We start from the raw sequence: 23455 nt of genomic DNA, 5'->3' as shown, positions 1-23455 counted from the left end.
GTCTGGGCTGGGCTAAAAGATGCAGCACTGGGTTCTCTCCTGATTACAGGTGAGTATATCGGTATTCGTAGTTCGGTTGATTTTAGAGGGATATTTGTACGTTTCAAAAATGGACACTTAGAAACTTTTCTGCTGAAAACCACACAATGGACTCCTATGGAAGGAAATGCAAGTTACTGGTAAGTACGCTTAGAATTACTTTTCAGGGTCAGTGCTGGGCTAAAAGATGCAGCCCTGGGTTCTCTCATGATAACAGGTGAGTAAATCGGAATTCGTAGGGCGGCTGCTTTTAGAGGAATATTTGTACCTTTCAAAATTGGACACTTATGACACTTTTCTGCTGAAAACCACACAATGGATTCCTATGAAAGGAAATACAAGTTACTGGTCAGTAAACTTAGAATTAGTTTTCAGGGTCAGTGCTGGGCTAAAAGATGCAGCACTGGGTTCTCTCCTGATTACAGGTGAGTAAATCGGAATTCGTAGTTTGGCTGATTTTAGAGGAATATTTGTACGTTTCAAAATTGGACACTTAGAACATTTTCTTGTGAAACCCACACAATGGATTCCTATGGAAAGAAATACAAGTTACTGGTAAGTACGCTTAGAATTACTTTTCAGGGTCAGTGCTGGGCTAAAAGATGCAGCACTGGGTTCTCTTCTTATTACAGGTGAGGAAATCAGAATTCGTAGTTTGGCTGATTTTAGAGGAATATTTGTACGTTTCAAAATTGGACACTTAGAAACTTTTCTGCTGAAAACCACACAATGGATTCTTATGGAAGGAAATACAAGTTACTGGTAAGTACGCTTAGAATTACTTTTCAGGGTCAGTGCTGGGCTAAAAGATGCAGCCCTGGGTTCTCTCATGATAACAGGTGAGTAAATCGGAATTCGTAGGGCGGCTGCTTTTAGAGGAATATTTGTACCTTTCAAAATTGGACACTTATGACACTTTTCTGCTGAAAACCACACAATGGATTCCTATGAAAGGAAATACAAGTTACTGGTCAGTAAACTTAGAATTAGTTTTCAGGGTCAGTGCTGCGCTAAAAGATGCAGCACTGGGTTCTCTCCTGATTACAGGTGAGTAAATCGGAATTCGTAGTTTGGCTGATTTTAGAGGAATATTTGTACGTTTCAAAATTGGACACTTAGAACATTTTCTGGTGAAAACCACACAATAGATTCCTATGGAAAGAAATACAAGTTACTGGTAAGTACGCTTAGAATTACTTTTCAGGGTCAGTGCTGGGCTAAAAGATGCAGCACTGGGTTCTCTCCTGATTACAGGCGAGTGAATCGGAATTCGTAGTTCGGCTGATTTTAGAGGAATATTTGTACGTTTCAAAATTGGACACTTATGACACTTTTCTGCTGAAAACCACACAATGGATTCCTATGGAAGGAAATACAAGTTACTGGTAAGTACGCTTAGAATTACTTTTCAGTGTCAGTGCTGGGCTAAAAGATGCAGCACTGGGTTCCCTCCTGATTACTGGTGAGTAAATCGGAATTCGTAGTTCGACTGGTTTTAGAGGAATATTTGTACGTTTCAAAATTGGACTCTTCGAAACTTTTCTGCTGAAAACCCCACAATGGATTCCTCTGGAAGGAAATACAAGTTACTGGTAAGTACGCTTAGAATTACTTTTCAGGGTCAGTGCTGGGCTAAAAGATGCAGCACTGGGTTCTCTCCTGATTACAGGTGAGTGAATCGGAATTCGTAGTTCGGCTGATTTTAGAGGAATATTTGTACGTTTCAAAATTGGACATTTATGACACTTTTCTGCTGAAAACCACACAATGGATTCCTATGGAAGGAAATACAAGTTACTGGTAAGTACGCTTAGAATTACTTTTCAGTGTCAGTGCTGGGCTAAAAGATGCAGCACTGGGTTCCCTCCTGATTACAGGTGAGTAAATCGGAATTCGTAGTTCGGCTGGTTTTAGAGGAATATTTGTACGTTTCAAAATTAGACACTTAGAACATTTTCTGGTGAAAACCACACAATGGATTCCTATGGAAAGAAATACAAGTTACTGGTAAGTACGCTTAGAATTACTTTTCAGGGTCAGTGCTGGGCTAAAAGATGCAGCACTGGGTTCTCTCCTGATTACAGGTGAGTATATCGGTATTCGTAGTTCGGTTGATTTTAGAGGGATATTTGTACGTTTCAAAAATGGACACTTAGAAACTTTTCTGCTGAAAACCACACAATGGATTCCTATGGAAGGAAATGCAAGTTACTGGTAAGTACGCTTAGAGTTACTTTTCAGGGTCAGTGCTGGGCTAAAAGATGCAGCCCTGGGTTCTCTCATGATAACAGGTGAGTAAATCGGAATTCGTAGGGCGGCTGCTTTTAGAGGAATATTTGTACCTTTCAAAATTGGACACTTATGACACTTTTCTGCTGAAAACCACACAATGGATTCCTATGAAAGGAAATACAAGTTACTGGTCAGTAAACTTAGAATTAGTTTTCAGGGTCAGTGCTGGGCTAAAAGATGCAGCACTGGGTTCTCTCCTGATTACAGGTGAGTAAATCGGAATTCGTAGTTTGGCTGATTTTAGAGGAATATTTGTACGTTTCAAAATTGGACACTTAGAACATTTTCTTGTGAAACCCACACAATGGATTCCTATGGAAAGAAATACAAGTTACTGGTAAGTACGCTTAGAATTACTTTTCAGGGTCAGTGCTGTGCTAAAAGATGCAGCACTGGGTTCTCTCCTGATTAAAGGTGAGTGAATTGGAATTCGTAGGTAGGCTGATTTTAGAGGAATATTTGTACGTTTCAAACTTGGACACTTATGACACTTTTCTGCTGAAAACCACACAATGGATTCCTATGGAAGGAAATACAAGTTACTGGTAGGTACGCTTAGAATTACTTTTCAGGGTCAGTGCTGGGCTAAAAGATGCAGCACTGGGTTCCCTCCTGATTACAGGTTAGTAAATCGGAATTTGTAGTTCGGCTGGTTTTAGAGGAATATTTGTACGTTTCAAAATTGGACTCTTCGAAACTTTTCTGCTAAAAACCACACAATGGATTCCTATGGAATGAAATACAAGTTACTGGTAAGTACGCTTAAGAATTACTTTTCAGGGTCGGTGCTGGGCTAAAAGATGCAGGGCTGGGTTCTCTCCTGATTACAGGTGAGTGAATCGGAATTCGTAGTTCGGCTGATTTTAGAGGAATATTTGTACGTTTCAAAATTGGACACTTATGACACTTTTCTGCTGAAAACCACACAATGGATTCCTATGGAAGGAAATACAAGTTACTGGTAAGTACGCTTAGAATTACTTTTCAGGGTCTGGGCTGGGCTAAAAGATGCAGCACTGGGTTCTCTCCTGATTACAGGTGAGTATATCGGTATTCGTAGTTCGGTTGATTTTAGAGGGATATTTGTACGTTTCAAAAATGGACACTTAGAAACTTTTCTGCTGAAAACCACACAATGGATTCCTATGGAAGGAAATGCAAGTTACTGGTAAGTACGCTTAGAATTACTTTTCAGGGTCAGTGCTGGGCTAAAAGATGCAGCCCTGGGTTCTCTCATGATAACAGGTGAGTAAATCGGAATTCGTAGGGCGGCTGCTTTTAGAGGAATATTTGTACCTTTCAAAATTGGACACTTATGACACTTTTCTGCTGAAAACCACACAATGGATTCCTATGAAAGGAAATACAAGTTACTGGTCAGTAAACTTAGAATTAGTTTTCAGGGTCAGTGCTGGGCTAAAAGATGCAGCACTGGGTTCTCTCCTGATTACAGGTGAGTAAATCGGAATTCGTAGTTTGGCTGATTTTAGAGGAATATTTGTACGTTTCAAAATTGGACACTTAGAACATTTTCTTGTGAAACCCACACAATGGATTCCTATGGAAAGAAATACAAGTTACTGGTAAGTACGCTTAGAATTACTTTTCAGGGTCAGTGCTGGGCTAAAAGATGCAGCACTGGGTTCTCTCCTGATTACAGGCGAGTGAATCGGAATTCGTAGTTCGGCTGATTTTAGAGGAATATTTGTACGTTTCAAAATTGGACACTTATGACACTTTTCTGCTGAAAACCACACAATGGATTCCTATGGAAGGAAATACAAGTTACTGGTAAGTACGCTTAGAATTACTTTTCAGTGTCAGTGCTGGGCTAAAAGATGCAGCACTGGGTTCCCTCCTGATTACTGGTGAGTAAATCGGAATTCGTAGTTCGACTGGTTTTAGAGGAATATTTGTACGTTTCAAAATTGGACTCTTCGAAACTTTTCTGCTGAAAACCCCACAATGGATTCCTCTGGAAGGAAATACAAGTTACTGGTAAGTACGCTTAGAATTACTTTTCAGGGTCAGTGCTGGGCTAAAAGATGCAGCACTGGGTTCTCTCCTGATTACAGGTGAGTGAATCGGAATTCGTAGTTCGGCTGATTTTAGAGGAATATTTGTACGTTTCAAAATTGGACATTTATGACACTTTTCTGCTGAAAACCACACAATGGATTCCTATGGAAGGAAATACAAGTTACTGGTAAGTACGCTTAGAATTACTTTTCAGTGTCAGTGCTGGGCTAAAAGATGCAGCACTGGGTTCCCTCCTGATTACAGGTGAGTAAATCGGAATTCGTAGTTCGGCTGGTTTTAGAGGAATATTTGTACGTTTCAAAATTAGACACTTAGAACATTTTCTGGTGAAAACCACACAATGGATTCCTATGGAAAGAAATACAAGTTACTGGTAAGTACGCTTAGAATTACTTTTCAGGGTCAGTGCTGGGCTAAAAGATGCAGCACTGGGTTCTCTCCTGATTACAGGTGAGTATATCGGTATTCGTAGTTCGGTTGATTTTAGAGGGATATTTGTACGTTTCAAAAATGGACACTTAGAAACTTTTCTGCTGAAAACCACACAATGGATTCCTATGGAAGGAAATGCAAGTTACTGGTAAGTACGCTTAGAATTACTTTTCAGGGTCAGTGCTGGGCTAAAAGATGCAGCCCTGGGTTCTCTCATGATAACAGGTGAGTAAATCGGAATTCGTAGGGCGGCTGCTTTTAGAGGAATATTTGTACCTTTCAAAATTGGACACTTATGACACTTTTCTGCTGAAAACCACACAATGGATTCCTATGAAAGGAAATACAAGTTACTGGTCAGTAAACTTAGAATTAGTTTTCAGGGTCAGTGCTGGGCTAAAAGATGCAGCACTGGGTTCTCTCCTGATTACAGGTGAGTAAATCGGAATTCGTAGTTTGGCTGATTTTAGAGGAATATTTGTACGTTTCAAAATTGGACACTTAGAACATTTTCTTGTGAAACCCACACAATGGATTCCTATGGAAAGAAATACAAGTTACTGGTAAGTACGCTTAGAATTACTTTTCAGGGTCAGTGCTGGGCTAAAAGATGCAGCACTGGGTTCTCTTCTTATTACAGGTGAGGAAATCAGAATTCGTAGTTTGGCTGATTTTAGAGGAATATTTGTACATTTCAAAATTGGACACTTAGAAACTTTTCTGCTGAAAACCACACAATGGATTCTTATGGAAGGAAATACAAGTTACTGGTAAGTACGCTTAGAATTACTTTTCAGGGTCAGTGCTGGGCTAAAAGATGCAGCCCTGGGTTCTCTCATGATAACAGGTGAGTAAATCGGAATTCGGAGGGCGGCTGCTTTTAGAGGAATATTTGTACCTTTCAAAATTGGACACTTATGACACTTTTCTGCTGAAAACCACACAATGGATTCCTATGAAAGGAAATACAAGTTACTGGTCAGTAAACTTAGAATTAGTTTTCAGGGTCAGTGCTGGGCTAAAAGATGCAGCACTGGGTTCTCTCCTGATTACAGGTGAGTAAATCGGAATTCGTAGTTTGGCTGATTTTAGAGGAATATTTGTACGTTTCAAAATTGGACACTTAGAACATTTTCTGGTGAAAACCACACAATAGATTCCTATGGAAAGAAATACAAGTTACTGGTAAGTACGCTTAGAATTACTTTTCAGGGTCAGTGCTGGGCTAAAAGATGCAGCACTGGGTTCTCTCCTGATTACAGGCGAGTGAATCGGAATTCGTAGTTCGGCTGATTTTAGAGGAATATTTGTACGTTTCAAAATTGGACACTTATGACACTTTTCTGCTGAAAACCACACAATGGATTCCTATGGAAGGAAATACAAGTTACTGGTAAGTACGCTTAGAATTACTTTTCAGTGTCAGTGCTGGGCTAAAAGATGCAGCACTGGGTTCCCTCCTGATTACTGGTGAGTAAATCGGAATTCGTAGTTCGACTGGTTTTAGAGGAATATTTGTACGTTTCAAAATTGGACTCTTCGAAACTTTTCTGCTGAAAACCCCACAATGGATTCCTCTGGAAGGAAATACAAGTTACTGGTAAGTACGCTTAGAATTACTTTTCAGGGTCAGTGCTGGGCTAAAAGATGCAGCACTGGGTTCTCTCCTGATTACAGGTGAGTGAATCGGAATTCGTAGTTCGGCTGATTTTAGAGGAATATTTGTACGTTTCAAAATTGGACATTTATGACACTTTTCTGCTGAAAACCACACAATGGATTCCTATGGAAGGAAATACAAGTTACTGGTAAGTACGCTTAGAATTACTTTTCAGTGTCAGTGCTGGGCTAAAAGATGCAGCACTGGGTTCCCTCCTGATTACAGGTGAGTAAATCGGAATTCGTAGTTCGGCTGGTTTTAGAGGAATATTTGTACGTTTCAAAATTAGACACTTAGAACATTTTCTGGTGAAAACCACACAATGGATTCCTATGGAAAGAAATACAAGTTACTGGTAAGTACGCTTAGAATTACTTTTCAGGGTCAGTGCTGGGCTAAAAGATGCAGCACTGGGTTCTCTCCTGATTACAGGTGAGTATATCGGTATTCGTAGTTCGGTTGATTTTAGAGGGATATTTGTACGTTTCAAAAATGGACACTTAGAAACTTTTCTGCTGAAAACCACACAATGGATTCCTATGGAAGGAAATGCAAGTTACTGGTAAGTACGCTTAGAATTACTTTTCAGGGTCAGTGCTGGGCTAAAAGATGCAGCCCTGGGTTCTCTCATGATAACAGGTGAGTAAATCGGAATTCGTAGGGCAGCTGCTTTTAGAGGAATATTTGTACCTTTCAAAATTGGACACTTATGACACTTTTCTGCTGAAAACCACACAATGGATTCCTATGAAAGGAAATACAAGTTACTGGTCAGTAAACTTAGAATTAGTTTTCAGGGTCAGTGCTGGGCTAAAAGATGCAGCACTGGGTTCTCTCCTGATTACAGGTGAGTAAATCGGAATTCGTAGTTTGGCTGATTTTAGAGGAATATTTGTACGTTTCAAAATTGGACACTTAGAACATTTTCTTGTGAAACCCACACAATGGATTCCTATGGAAAGAAATACAAGTTACTGGTAAGTACGCTTAGAATTACTTTTCAGGGTCAGTGCTGGGCTAAAAGATGCAGCACTGGGTTCTCTTCTGATTACAGGTGAGGAAATCAGAATTCGTAGTTTGGCTGATTTTAGAGGAATATTTGTACGTTTCAAAATTGGACACTTAGAAACTTTTCTGCTGAAAACCACACAATGGATTCTTATGGAAGGAAATACAAGTTACTGGTAAGTACGCTTAGAATTGCTTTTCAGGGTCAGTGCTGCCCTAAAAGATGCACCACTGGCTTCTTTCCTGATTACAGGTGAGTAAATCGGAATTTGTAGTTCGGCTGATTTTAGAGGAATATTTGTACGTTTCAAAATTGGACACTTATGACACTTTTCTGCTGAAAACCACACAATCTATTCCTATGGAAGGAAATACAAGTTACTGGTAAGAACTCTTAGAATTACTTTTCAGGGTCAGTGCTGGGCTAAAAGATGCAGCACTGGGTTCCCTCCTGATTACAGGTGAGTAAATCGGAATTCGTAGTTCGGCTGGATTTAGAGGAATATTTGTACGTTTCAAAATTGGACACTTAGAACATTTTCTGGTGAAAACCACACAATGGATTCCTATGGAATGAAATACAAGTTACTGGTAAGTACGCTTAGAATTACTTTTCAGGGTCAGTGCTGTGCTAAAAGATGCAGCACTGGGTTCTCTCCTGATTAAAGGTGAGTGAATTGGAATTCGTAGGTAGGCTGATTTTAGAGGAATATTTGTACGTTTCAAACTTGGACACTTATGACACTTTTCTGCTGAAAACCACACAATGGATTCCTATGGAAGGAAATACAAGTTACTGGTAGGTACGCTTAGAATTACTTTTCAGGGTCAGTGCTGGGCTAAAAGATGCAGCACTGGGTTCCCTCCTGATTACAGGTGAGTAAATCGGAATTTGTAGTTCGGCTGGTTTTAGAGGAATATTTGTACGTTTCAAAATTGGACTCTTCGAAACTTTTCTGCTAAAAACCACACAATGGATTCCTATGGAATGAAATACAAGTTACTGGTAAGTACGCTTAAGAATTACTTTTCAGGGTCGGTGCTGGGCTAAAAGATGCAGGGCTGGGTTCTCTCCTGATTACAGGTGAGTGAATCGGAATTCGTAGTTCGGCTGATTTTAGAGGAATATTTGTACGTTTCAAAATTGGACACTTATGACACTTTTCTGCTGAAAACCACACAATGGATTCCTATGGAAGGAAATACAAGTTACTGGTAAGTACGCTTAGAATTACTTTTCAGGGTCTGGGCTGGGCTAAAAGATGCAGCACTGGGTTCTCTCCTGATTACAGGTGAGTATATCGGTATTCGTAGTTCGGTTGATTTTAGAGGGATATTTGTACGTTTCAAAAATGGACACTTAGAAACTTTTCTGCTGAAAACCACACAATGGACTCCTATGGAAGGAAATGCAAGTTACTGGTAGGTACGCTTAGAATTACTTTTCAGGGTCAGTGCTGGGCTAAAAGATGCAGCCCTGGGTTCTCTCATGATAACAGGTGAGTAAATCGGAATTCGTAGGGCGGCTGCTTTTAGAGGAATATTTGTACCTTTCAAAATTGGACACTTATGACACTTTTCTGCTGAAAACCACACAATGGATTCCTATGAAAGGAAATACAAGTTACTGGTCAGTAAACTTAGAATTAGTTTTCAGGGTCAGTGCTGGGCTAAAAGATGCAGCACTGGGTTCTCTCCTGATTACAGGTGAGTAAATCGGAATTCGTAGTTTGGCTGATTTTAGAGGAATATTTGTACGTTTCAAAATTGGACACTTAGAACATTTTCTTGTGAAACCCACACAATGGATTCCTATGGAAAGAAATACAAGTTACTGGTAAGTACGCTTAGAATTACTTTTCAGGGTCAGTGCTGGGCTAAAAGATGCAGCACTGGGTTCTCTTCTTATTACAGGTGAGGAAATCAGAATTCGTAGTTTGGCTGATTTTAGAGGAATATTTGTACGTTTCAAAATTGGACACTTAGAAACTTTTCTGCTGAAAACCACACAATGGATTCTTATGGAAGGAAATACAAGTTACTGGTAAGTACGCTTAGAATTACTTTTCAGGGTCAGTGCTGGGCTAAAAGATGCAGCCCTGGGTTCTCTCATGATAACAGGTGAGTAAATCGGAATTCGTAGGGCGGCTGCTTTTAGAGGAATATTTGTACCTTTCAAAATTGGACACTTATGACACTTTTCTGCTGAAAACCACACAATGGATTCCTATGAAAGGAAATACAAGTTACTGGTCAGTAAACTTAGAATTAGTTTTCAGGGTCAGTGCTGCGCTAAAAGATGCAGCACTGGGTTCTCTCCTGATTACAGGTGAGTAAATCGGAATTCGTAGTTTGGCTGATTTTAGAGGAATATTTGTACGTTTCAAAATTGGACACTTAGAACATTTTCTGGTGAAAACCACACAATAGATTCCTATGGAAAGAAATACAAGTTACTGGTAAGTACGCTTAGAATTACTTTTCAGGGTCAGTGCTGGGCTAAAAGATGCAGCACTGGGTTCTCTCCTGATTACAGGCGAGTGAATCGGAATTCGTAGTTCGGCTGATTTTAGAGGAATATTTGTACGTTTCAAAATTGGACACTTATGACACTTTTCTGCTGAAAACCACACAATGGATTCCTATGGAAGGAAATACAAGTTACTGGTAAGTACGCTTAGAATTACTTTTCAGTGTCAGTGCTGGGCTAAAAGATGCAGCACTGGGTTCCCTCCTGATTACTGGTGAGTAAATCGGAATTCGTAGTTCGACTGGTTTTAGAGGGATATTTGTACGTTTCAAAAATGGACACTTAGAAACTTTTCTGCTGAAAACCACACAATGGATTCCTATGGAAGGAAATGCAAGTTACTGGTAAGTACGCTTAGAGTTACTTTTCAGGGTCAGTGCTGGGCTAAAAGATGCAGCCCTGGGTTCTCTCATGATAACAGGTGAGTAAATCGGAATTCGTAGGGCGGCTGCTTTTAGAGGAATATTTGTACCTTTCAAAATTGGACACTTATGACACTTTTCTGCTGAAAACCACACAATGGATTCCTATGAAAGGAAATACAAGTTACTGGTCAGTAAACTTAGAATTAGTTTTCAGGGTCAGTGCTGGGCTAAAAGATGCAGCACTGGGTTCTCTCCTGATTACAGGTGAGTAAATCGGAATTCGTAGTTTGGCTGATTTTAGAGGAATATTTGTACGTTTCAAAATTGGACACTTAGAACATTTTCTTGTGAAACCCACACAATGGATTCCTATGGAAAGAAATACAAGTTACTGGTAAGTACGCTTAGAATTACTTTTCAGGGTCAGTGCTGTGCTAAAAGATGCAGCACTGGGTTCTCTCCTGATTAAAGGTGAGTAAATTGGAATTCGTAGGTAGGCTGATTTTAGAGGAATATTTGTACGTTTCAAACTTGGACACTTATGACACTTTTCTGCTGAAAACCACACAATGGATTCCTATGGAAGGAAATACAAGTTACTGGTAGGTACGCTTAGAATTACTTTTCAGGGTCAGTGCTGGGCTAAAAGATGCAGCACTGGGTTCCCTCCTGATTACAGGTTAGTAAATCGGAATTTGTAGTTCGGCTGGTTTTAGAGGAATATTTGTACGTTTCAAAATTGGACTCTTCGAAACTTTTCTGCTAAAAACCACACAATGGATTCCTATGGAATGAAATACAAGTTACTGGTAAGTACGCTTAAGAATTACTTTTCAGGGTCGGTGCTGGGCTAAAAGATGCAGGGCTGGGTTCTCTCCTGATTACAGGTGAGTGAATCGGAATTCGTAGTTCGGCTGATTTTAGAGGAATATTTGTACGTTTCAAAATTGGACACTTATGACACTTTTCTGCTGAAAACCACACAATGGATTCCTATGGAAGGAAATACAAGTTACTGGTAAGTACGCTTAGAATTACTTTTCAGGGTCTGGGCTGGGCTAAAAGATGCAGCACTGGGTTCTCTCCTGATTACAGGTGAGTATATCGGTATTCGTAGTTCGGTTGATTTTAGAGGGATATTTGTACGTTTCAAAAATGGACACTTAGAAACTTTTCTGCTGAAAACCACACAATGGATTCCTATGGAAGGAAATGCAAGTTACTGGTAAGTACGCTTAGAATTACTTTTCAGGGTCAGTGCTGGGCTAAAAGATGCAGCCCTGGGTTCTCTCATGATAACAGGTGAGTAAATCGGAATTCGTAGGGCGGCTGCTTTTAGAGGAATATTTGTACCTTTCAAAATTGGACACTTATGACACTTTTCTGCTGAAAACCACACAATGGATTCCTATGAAAGGAAATACAAGTTACTGGTCAGTAAACTTAGAATTAGTTTTCAGGGTCAGTGCTGGGCTAAAAGATGCAGCACTGGGTTCTCTCCTGATTACAGGTGAGTAAATCGGAATTCGTAGTTTGGCTGATTTTAGAGGAATATTTGTACGTTTCAAAATTGGACACTTAGAACATTTTCTTGTGAAACCCACACAATGGATTCCTATGGAAAGAAATACAAGTTACTGGTAAGTACGCTTAGAATTACTTTTCAGGGTCAGTGCTGGGCTAAAAGATGCAGCACTGGGTTCTCTCCTGATTACAGGCGAGTGAATCGGAATTCGTAGTTCGGCTGATTTTAGAGGAATATTTGTACGTTTCAAAATTGGACACTTATGACACTTTTCTGCTGAAAACCACACAATGGATTCCTATGGAAGGAAATACAAGTTACTGGTAAGTACGCTTAGAATTACTTTTCAGTGTCAGTGCTGGGCTAAAAGATGCAGCACTGGGTTCCCTCCTGATTACTGGTGAGTAAATCGGAATTTGTAGTTCGACTGGTTTTAGAGGAATATTTGTACGTTTCAAAATTGGACTCTTCGAAACTTTTCTGCTGAAAACCCCACAATGGATTCCTCTGGAAGGAAATACAAGTTACTGGTAAGTACGCTTAGAATTACTTTTCAGGGTCAGTGCTGGGCTAAAAGATGCAGCACTGGGTTCTCTCCTGATTACAGGTGAGTGAATCGGAATTCGTAGTTCGGCTGATTTTAGAGGAATATTTGTACGTTTCAAAATTGGACATTTATGACACTTTTCTGCTGAAAACCACACAATGGATTCCTATGGAAGGAAATACAAGTTACTGGTAAGTACGCTTAGAATTACTTTTCAGTGTCAGTGCTGGGCTAAAAGATGCAGCACTGGGTTCCCTCCTGATTACAGGTGAGTAAATCGGAATTCGTAGTTCGGCTGGTTTTAGAGGAATATTTGTACGTTTCAAAATTAGACACTTAGAACATTTTCTGGTGAAAACCACACAATGGATTCCTATGGAAAGAAATACAAGTTACTGGTAAGTACGCTTAGAATTACTTTTCAGGGTCAGTGCTGGGCTAAAAGATGCAGCACTGGGTTCTCTCCTGATTACAGGTGAGTATATCGGTATTCGTAGTTCGGTTGATTTTAGAGGGATATTTGTACGTTTCAAAAATGGACACTTAGAAACTTTTCTGCTGAAAACCACACAATGGATTCCTATGGAAGGAAATGCAAGTTACTGGTAAGTACGCTTAGAATTACTTTTCAGGGTCAGTGCTGGGCTAAAAGATGCAGCCCTGGGTTCTCTCATGATAACAGGTGAGTAAATCGGAATTCGTAGGGCGGCTGCTTTTAGAGGAATATTTGTACCTTTCAAAATTGGACACTTATGACACTTTTCTGCTGAAAACCACACAATGGATTCCTATGAAAGGAAATACAAGTTACTGGTCAGTAAACTTAGAATTAGTTTTCAGGGTCAGTGCTGGGCTAAAAGATGCAGCACTGGGTTCTCTCCTGATTACAGGTGAGTAAATCGGAATTCGTAGTTTGGCTGATTTTAGAGGAATATTTGTACGTTTCAAAATTGGACACTTAGAACATTTTCTTGTGAAACCCACACAATGGATTCCTATGGAAAGAAATACAAGTTACTGGTAAGTACGCTTAGAATTACTTTTCAGGGTCAGTGCTGGGCTAAAAGATGCAGCACTGGGTTCTCTTCTTATTACAGGTGAGGAAATCAGAATTCGTAGTTTGGCTGATTTTAGAGGAATATTTGTACGTTTCAAAATTGGACACTTAGAAACTTTTCTGCTGAAAACCACACAATGGATTCTTATGGAAGGAAATACAAGTTACTGGTAAGTACGCTTAGAATTACTTTTCAGGGTCAGTGCTGGGCTAAAAGATGCAGCCCTGGGTTCTCTCATGATAACAGGTGAGTAAATCGGAATTCGTAGGGCGGCTGCTTTTAGAGGAATATTTGTACCTTTCAAAATTGGACACTTATGACACTTTTCTGCTGAAAACCACACAATGGATTCCTATGAAAGGAAATACAAGTTACTGGTCAGTAAACTTAGAATTAGTTTTCAGGGTCAGTGCTGGGCTAAAAGATGCAGCACTGGGTTCTCTCCTGATTACAGGTGAGTAAATCGGAATTCGTAGTTTGGCTGATTTTAGAGGAATATTTGTACGTTTCAAAATTGGACACTTAGAACATTTTCTGGTGAAAACCACACAATAGATTCCTATGGAAAGAAATACAAGTTACTGGTAAGTACGCTTAGAATTACTTTTCAGGGTCAGTGCTGGGCTAAAAGATGCAGCACTGGGTTCTCTCCTGATTACAGGCGAGTGAATCGGAATTCGTAGTTCGGCTGATTTTAGAGGAATATTTGTACGTTTCAAAATTGGACACTTATGACACTTTTCTGCTGAAAACCACACAATGGATTCCTATGGAAGGAAATACAAGTTACTGGTAAGTACGCTTAGAATTACTTTTCAGTGTCAGTGCTGGGCTAAAAGATGCAGCACTGGGTTCCCTCCTGATTACTGGTGAGTAAATCGGAATTCGTAGTTCGACTGGTTTTAGAGGAATATTTGTACGTTTCAAAATTGGACTCTTCGAAACTTTTCTGCTGAAAACCCCACAATGGATTCCTCTGGAAGGAAATACAAGTTACTGGTAAGTACGCTTAGAATTACTTTTCAGGGTCAGTGCTGGGCTAAAAGATGCAGCACTGGGTTCTCTCCTGATTACAGGTGAGTGAATCGGAATTCGTAGTTCGGCTGATTTTAGAGGAATATTTGTACGTTTCAAAATTGGACATTTATGACACTTTTCTGCTGAAAACCACACAATGGATTCCTATGGAAGGAAATACAAGTTACTGGTAAGTACGCTTAGAATTACTTTTCAGTGTCAGTGCTGGGCTAAAAGATGCAGCACTGGGTTCCCTCCTGATTACAGGTGAGTAAATCGGAATTCGTAGTTCGGCTGGTTTTAGAGGAATATTTGTACGTTTCAAAATTAGACACTTAGAACATTTTCTGGTGAAAACCACACAATGGATTCCTATGGAAAGAAATACAAGTTACTGGTAAGTACGCTTAGAATTACTTTTCAGGGTCAGTGCTGGGCTAAAAGATGCAGCACTGGGTTCTCTCCTGATTACAGGTGAGTATATCGGTATTCGTAGTTCGGTTGATTTTAGAGGGATATTTGTACGTTTCAAAAATAGACACTTAGAAACTTTTCTGCTGAAAACCACACAATGGATTCCTATGGAAGGAAATGCAAGTTACTGGTAAGTACGCTTAGAATTACTTTTCAGGGTCAGTGCTGGGCTAAAAGATGCAGCCCTGGGTTCTCTCATGATAACAGGTGAGTAAATCGGAATTCGTAGGGCGGCTGCTTTTAGAGGAATATTTGTACCTTTCAAAATTGGACACTTATGACACTTTTCTGCTGAAAACCACACAATGGATTCCTATGAAAGGAAATACAAGTTACTGGTCAGTAAACTTAGAATTAGTTTTCAGGGTCAGTGCTGGGCTAAAAGATGCAGCACTGGGTTCTCTCCTGATTACAGGTGAGTAAATCGGAATTCGTAGTTTGGCTGATTTTAGAGGAATATTTGTACGTTTCAAAATTGGACACTTAGAACATTTTCTTGTGAAACCCACACAATGGATTCCTATGGAAAGAAATACAAGTTACTGGTAAGTACGCTTAGAATTACTTTTCAGGGTCAGTGCTGGGCTAAAAGATGCAGCACTGGGTTCTCTTCTGATTACAGGTGAGGAAATCAGAATTCGTAGTTTGGCTGATTTTAGAGGAATATTTGTACGTTTCAAAATTGGACACTTAGAAACTTTTCTGCTGAAAACCACACAATGGATTCTTATGGAAGGAAATACAAGTTACTGGTAAGTACGCTTAGAATTGCTTTTCAGGGTCAGTGCTGCCCTAAAAGATGCACCACTGGCTTCTTTCCTGATTACAGGTGAGTAAATCGGAATTTGTAGTTCGGCTGATTTTAGAGGAATATTTGTACGTTTCAAAATTGGACACTTATGACACTTTTCTGCTGAAAACCACACAATCTATTCCTATGGAAGGAAATACAAGTTACTGGTAAGAACTCTTAGAATTACTTTTCAGGGTCAGTGCTGGGCTAAAAGATGCAGCACTGGGTTCCCTCCTGATTACAGGTGAGTAAATCGGAATTCGTAGTTCGGCTGGATTTAGAGGAATATTTGTACGTTTCAAAATTGGACACTTAGAACATTTTCTGGTGAAAACCACACAATGGATTCCTATGGAATGAAATACAAGTTACTGGTAAGTACGCTTAGAATTACTTTTCAGGGTCAGTGCTGTGCTAAAAGATGCAGCACTGGGTTCTCTCCTGATTAAAGGTGAGTGAATTGGAATTCGTAGGTAGGCTGATTTTAGAGGAATATTTGTACGTTTCAAACTTGGACACTTATGACACTTTTCTGCTGAAAACCACACAATGGATTCCTATGGAAGGAAATACAAGTTACTGGTAGGTACGCTTAGAATTACTTTTCAGGGTCAGTGCTGGGCTAAAAGATGCAGCACTGGGTTCCCTCCTGATTACAGGTGAGTAAATCGGAATTTGTAGTTCGGCTGGTTTTAGAGGAATATTTGTACGTTTCAAAATTGGACTCTTCGAAACTTTTCTGCTAAAAACCACACAATGGATTCCTATGGAATGAAATACAAGTTACTGGTAAGTACGCTTAAGAATTACTTTTCAGGGTCGGTGCTGGGCTAAAAGATGCAGGGCTGGGTTCTCTCCTGATTACAGGTGAGTGAATCGGAATTCGTAGTTCGGCTGATTTTAGAGGAATATTTGTACGTTTCAAAATTGGACACTTATGACACTTTTCTGCTGAAAACCACACAATGGATTCCTATGGAAGGAAATACAAGTTACTGGTAAGTACGCTTAGAATTACTTTTCAGGGTCAGTGCTGGGCTAAAAGATGCAGCACTGGGTTCCCTCCTGATTACAGGTGAGTAAATCGGAATTCGTAGTTCGGCTGGTTTTAGAGGAATATTTGTACGTTTCAAAATTGGACACAGAACATTTTCTGGTGAAAACCACACAATAGATTCCTATGGAAAGAAATACAAGTTACTGGTAAGTACGCTTAGAATTACTTTTCAGGGTCAGTGCTGGGCTAAAAGATGCAGCACTGGGTTCCCTCCTGATTACAGGTGAGTAAATCGGAATTCGTAGTTCGGCTGATTTTAGAGGAATATTTGTACCTTTCAAAATTGGACACTTAGAAACTTTTCTGCTGAAAACCACACAATGGATTCCTATGTAAGGAAATACAAGTTACTGGTAAGTATGCTTAGAATTGCTTTTCAGGGTCTGTGCTGGGCTAAAAGATGCAGCACTGGGTTCTCTCCTGATTACAGGTGAGTAAATCGGAATTCGTAGTTCGGCTGATTTTAGAGGAATATTTGTACGTTTCAAAATTGGACTCTTCGAAACATTTCTGCTGAAAACAACACAATGGATTCCTATGGAAGGAAATACAAGTTACTGGTAAGTACGCTTAGAATTACTTTTCAGGGTCAGTGCTGGGCTAAAAGATGCAGCACTGGGTTCTCTCCTGATTACAGGCGAGTGAATCGGAATTCGTAGTTCGGCTGATTTTAGAGGAATATTTGTAAGTTTTAAAATTGGACACTTATGACACTTTTCTGCTGAAAACCACACAATGGATTCCTATGGAAGGAAATACAAGTTACTGGTAAGTACGCTTAGAATTACTTTTCAGTGTCAGTGCTGGGCTAAAAGATGCAGCACTGGGTTCCCTCCTGATTACAGGTGAGTAAATCGGAATTCGTAGTTCGACTGGTTTTAGAGGAATATTTGTACGTTTCAAAATTGGACTCTTCGAAACTTTTCTGCTGAAAACCCCACAATGGATTCCTCTGGAAGGAAATACAAGTTACTGGTAAGTACGCTTAGAATTACTTTTCAGGGTCAGTGCTGGGCTAAAAGATGCAGCACTGGGTTCTCTCCTGATTACAGGTGAGTGAATCGGAATTCGTAGTTCGGCTGATTTTAGAGGAATATTTGTACGTTTCAAAATTGGACACTTATGACACTTTTCTGCTGAAAACCACACAATGGATTCCTATGGAAGGAAATACAAGTTACTGGTAAGTACGCTTAGAATTACTTTTCAGTGTCAGTGCTGGGCTAAAAGATGCAGCACTGGGTTCCCTCCTGATTACAGGTGAGTAAATCGGAATTCGTAGTTCGGCTGGTTTTAGAGGAATATTTGTACGTTTCAAAATTGGACACTTAGAACATTTTCTGGTGAAAACCACACAATGGATTCCTATGGAAAGAAATACAAGTTACTGGTAAGTACGCTTAGAATTACTTTTCAGGGTCAGTGCTGGGCTAAAAGATGCAGCACTGGGTTCTCTCCTGATTACAGGTGAGTAAATCGGTATTCGTAGTTCAGTTGATTTTAGAGGAATATTTGTACGTTTCAAAAATGGACACTTAGAAACTTTTCTGCTGAAAACCACACAATGGATTCCTATGGAAGGAAATGCAAGTTACTGGTAAGTACGCTTAGAATTACTTTTCAGGGTCAGTGCTGGGCTAAAAGATGCAGCCCTGGGTTCTCTCATGATAACAGGTGAGTAAATCGGAATTCGTAGGGCGGCTGCTTTTAGAGGAATATTTGTACCTTTCAAAATTGGACACTTATGACACTTTTCTGCTGAAAACCACACAATGGATTCCTATGAAAGGAAATACAAGTTACTGGTCAGTAAACTTAGAATTAGTTTTCAGGGTCAGTGCTGGGCTAAAAGATGCAGCACTGGGTTCTCTCCTGATTACAGGTGAGTAAATCGGAATTCGTAGTTTGGCTGATTTTAGAGGAATATTTGTACGTTTCAAAATTGGACACTTAGAACATTTTCTTGTGAAACCCACACAATGGATTCCTATGGAAAGAAATACAAGTTACTGGTAAGTACGCTTAGAATTACTTTTCAGGGTCAGTGCTGGGCTAAAAGATGCAGCACTGGGTTCTCTTCTGATTACAGGTGAGGAAATCAGAATTCGTAGTTTGGCTGATTTTAGAGGAATATTTGTACGTTTCAAAATTGGACACTTAGAAACTTTTCTGCTGAAAACCACACAATGGATTCTTATGGAAGGAAATACAAGTTACTGGTAAGTACGCTTAGAATTGCTTTTCAGGGTCAGTGCTGCCCTAAAAGATGCAGCACTGGCTTCTTTCCTGATTACAGGTGAGTAAATCGGAATTTGTAGTTCGGTTGATTTTAGAGGAATATTTGTATGTTTCAAAAACGGACACTTAGAAACTTTTCTGCTGAAAACCACACAATGGATTCCTATGGAAGGAAATGCAAGTTACTGGTAAGTACGCTTAGAATTACTTTTCAGGGTCAGTGCTGCGCTAAAAGATGCAGCCCTGGGTTCTCTCATGATAACAGGTGAGTAAATCGGAATTCGTAGTTCGGCTGATTTTAGAGGAATATTTGTACCTTTCAAAATTGGACACTTAGAAACTTTTCTGCTGAAAACCACACAATGGATTCTTATGGAAGGAAATACAAGTTACTGGTAAGTACGCTTAGAATTGCTTTTCAGGGTCAGTGCTGGGCTAAAAGATGCAGCACTGGGTTCTCTCCTGATTACAGGTGAGTAAATCGGAATTCGTAGTTCGGCTGATTTTAGAGGAATATTTGTACGTTTCAAAATTGGACTCTTCGAAACTTTGCTGCTGAAAACAACACTATGGATTCCTATGGAAGGAAATACAAAATACTGGTAAGTACGCTTAGAATTACTTTTCAGGGTCAGTGCTGTGCTAAAAGATGCAGCACTGGGTTCTCTCCTGATTAAAGGTGAGTGAATTGGAATTCGTAGGTCGGCTGATTTTAGAGGAATATTTGTACGTTTCAAAATTGGACACTTATGACACTTTTCTGCTGAAAACCACACAATGGATTCCTATGGAAGGAAATACAAGTTACTGGTAAGTACGCTTAGAATTACTTTTCAGGGTCAGTGCTGGGCTAAAAGATGCAGCACTGGGTTCCCTCCTGATTACAGGTGAGTAAATCAGAATTTGTAGTTCGGCTGGTTTTAGAGGAATATTTGTACGTTTCAAAATTGGACTCTTCGAAACTTTTCTGCTGAAAACCACACAATGGATTCCGATGGAAGGAAATACAAGTTACTGGTAAGTATGCTTAAGAATTACTTTTCAGGGTCGGTGCTGGGCTAAAAGATGCAGGGCTGGGTTCTCTCCTGATTACAGGTGAGTGAATCGGAATTCGTAGTTCGGCTGATTTTAGAGGAATATTTGTACTTTTCAAAATTGGACACTTATGACACTTTTCTGCTGAAAACCACACAATGGATTCCTATGGAAGGAAATACAAGTTACTGGTAAGTACGCTTAGAATTACTTTTCAGTGTCAGTGCTGGGCTAAAAGATGCAGCACTGGGTTCCCTCCTGATTACAGGTGAGTAAATCGGAATTCGTAGTTCGGCTGGTTTTAGAGGAATATTTGTACGTTTCAAAATTGGACACAGAACATTTTCTGGTGGAAACCACACAATGGATTCCTATGGAAAGAAATACAAGTTACTGGTAAGTACGCTTAGAATTACTTTTCAGGGTCAGTGCTGGGCTAAACGATGCAGCACTGGGTTCCCTACTGATTACAGGTGAGTAAATCGGAATTCGTAGTTCGGCTGATTTTAGAGGAATATTTGTACCTTTCAAAATTGGACACTTAGAAACTTTTCTGCTGAAAACCACACAATGGATTCCTATGTAAGGAAATACAAGTTACTGGTAAGTATGCTTAGAATTGCTTTTCAGGGTCTGTGCTGGGCTAAAAGATGCAGCACTGGGTTCTCTCCTGATTACAGGTGAGTAAATCGGAATTCGTAGTTCGGCTGATTTTAGAGGAATATTTGTACGTTTCAAAATTGGACTCTTCGAAACATTTCTGCTGAAAACAACACAATGGATTCCTATGGAAGGAAATACAAGTTACTGGTAAGTACGCTTAGAATTACTTTTCAGGGTCAGTGCTGGGCTAAAAGATGCAGCACTGGGTTCTCTCCTGATTACAGGTGAGTGAATCGGAATTCGTAGTTCGGCTGATTTTAGAGGAATATTTGTACGTTTCAAAATTGGACACTTATGACACTTTTCTGCTGAAAACCACACAATGGATTCCTATGGAAGGAAATACAAGTTACTGGTAAGTACGCTTAGAATTACTTTTCAGTGTCAGTGCTGGGCTAAAAGATGCAGCACTGGGTTCCCTCCTGATTACAGGTGAGTAAATCGGAATTCGTAGTTCGGCTGGTTTTAGAGGAATATTTGTACGTTTCAAAATTGGACACTTAGAACATTTTCTGGTGAAAACCACACAATGGATTCCTATGGAAAGAAATACAAGTTACTGGTAAGAACGCTTAGAATTACTTTTCAGGGTCAGTGCTGGGCTAAAAGATGCAGCACTGGGTTCTCTCCTGATTACAGGTGAGTAAATCAGTATTCGTAGTTCGGTTGATTTTAGAGGAATATTTCTACGTTTCAAAAATGGACACTTAGAAACTTTTCTGCTGAAAACCACACAATGGATTCCTATGGAAGGAAATGCAAGTTACTGGTAAGTACGCTTAGAATTACTTTTCAGGGTCAGTGCTGGGCTAAAAGATGCAGCCCTGGGTTCTCTCATGATAACAGGTGAGTAAATCGGAATTCATAGGGCGGCTGCTTTTAGAGGAATATTTGAACCTTTCAAAATTGGACACTTAGAAACTTTTCTGCTGAAAACCACACAGTGGATTCTTATGGAAGGAAATACAAGTTACTGGTAAGTATGCTTAGAATTGCTTTTCAGGGTCAGTGCCGGGCTAAAAGATGCAGCACTGGGTTCTCTCCTGATTACAGGTGAGTGAATCGGAATTCGTAGTTCGGCTGATTTTAGAGGAATATTTGTACGTTTCAAAATTGGACACTTATGACACTTTTCTGCTGAAAACCACACAATGGATTCCTATGAAAGGAAATACAAGTTACTGGTCAGTAAACTTAGAATTAGTTTTTAGGGTCAGTGCTGGGCTAAAAGATGCAGCACTGGGTTCTCTCTTGATTACAGGTGAGTAAATCGGAATTCGTAGTTTGGCTGATTTTAGAGGAATATTTGTACGTTTCAAAATTGGACACTTAGAACATTTTCTGGTGAAACCCACTCAATGGATTCCTATGGAAAGAAATACAAGTTACTGGTAAGTATGCTTAGAATTACTTTTCAGGGTCAGTGCTGGGCTAAAAGATGCAGCACTGGGTTCTCTTCTGATTACAGGTGAGGAAATCAGAATTCGTAGTTTGGCTGATTTTAGAGGAATATTTGTACGCTTCAAAATTGGACACTTAGAAACTTTTCTGCTGAAAACCACACAATGGATTCTTATGGAAGGAAGTACAAGTTCCTGGTAAGTACGCTTAGAATTGCTTTTCAGGGTCAGTGCTGCCCTAAAAGATGCAGCACTGGCTTCTCTCCTGATTACAGGTGAGTAAATCGGAATTTGTAGTTCGGCTGATTTTAGAGTAATATTTGTACGTTTCAAAATTGGACTCTTCTAAACTTTTCTGCTGAAAACCACACAATAGATTCCTATGGAAGGAAATACAAGTTACTGGTAAGTACGCTTAGAATTACTTTTCAGGGTCAGTGCTGGGCTGAAAGATGCAGCCCTGGGTTCTCTCATGATAACAGGTGAGTAAATCGGAATTCGTAGTTCGGCTGATTTTAGAGGAATATTTGTACCTTTCAAAATTGGACTCTTCGAAACTTTTCTGCTGAAAACCACACAATGGATTCCTATGGAGGAAATACAAGTTACTGGTAAGTACGCTTAAGAATTACTATTCAGGGTCAGTGCTGGGCTAAAAGATGCAGCACTGGGTTCTCTCCTGATTACAGGTAAGTCGGAATTCGTTGTTCGGCTGATTTTAGAGGAATATTTGTACGTTTCAAAATTGGACACTTAGAATATTTTCTGGTGAATACCACACAATGGATTCCTATGGAAAGAAATACAAGTCACTGGTAAGTACGCTTAGAATTACTTTTCAGGGTCAGTGCTTTGCTAAAAGATGCAGCCCTGGGTTCTCTCCTGATAACAGGTGAGTAAATCGGAATTCGTAGTTTGTTTGATTTTAGAGGAATATTTGTACGTTTCAAAAATGGAAACTTAGATATTTTTCTGGTGAAAACCACACAATTGATTCCTATGGAAGGAAATACAAGTTACTGGTAAGTACGCTTAGAATTATGTTTCAGAGTCAGTGCTGGGCTGAAAGATGCAGCTCTGGGTTCTCTCCTGATAACAGGTGAGTAAATCGGAATTCGTAGTTCGGCTGATTTAAGAGGAATATTTGTACATTGCAAAATTGGACTCTTCAAAACTTTTCTGCTGAAAACCACACAATGGATACCTATGGAAGGAAATACAAGTTACTGGTAAGTACGCTTAGAATTACTTTTCAGGGTCAGTGCTGGGCTAAAAGACGCAG

The sequence above is a fragment of the Triturus cristatus genome, chromosome 1_1 (assembly GCF_964204655.1).
Source record: "Triturus cristatus chromosome 1_1, aTriCri1.1, whole genome shotgun sequence".
Classification (NCBI taxonomy): domain Eukaryota; kingdom Metazoa; phylum Chordata; class Amphibia; order Caudata; family Salamandridae; genus Triturus; species Triturus cristatus.
The sequence above is the reverse complement of the archived record's forward strand: the minus strand, read 5'-3'. Positions refer to the sequence as shown.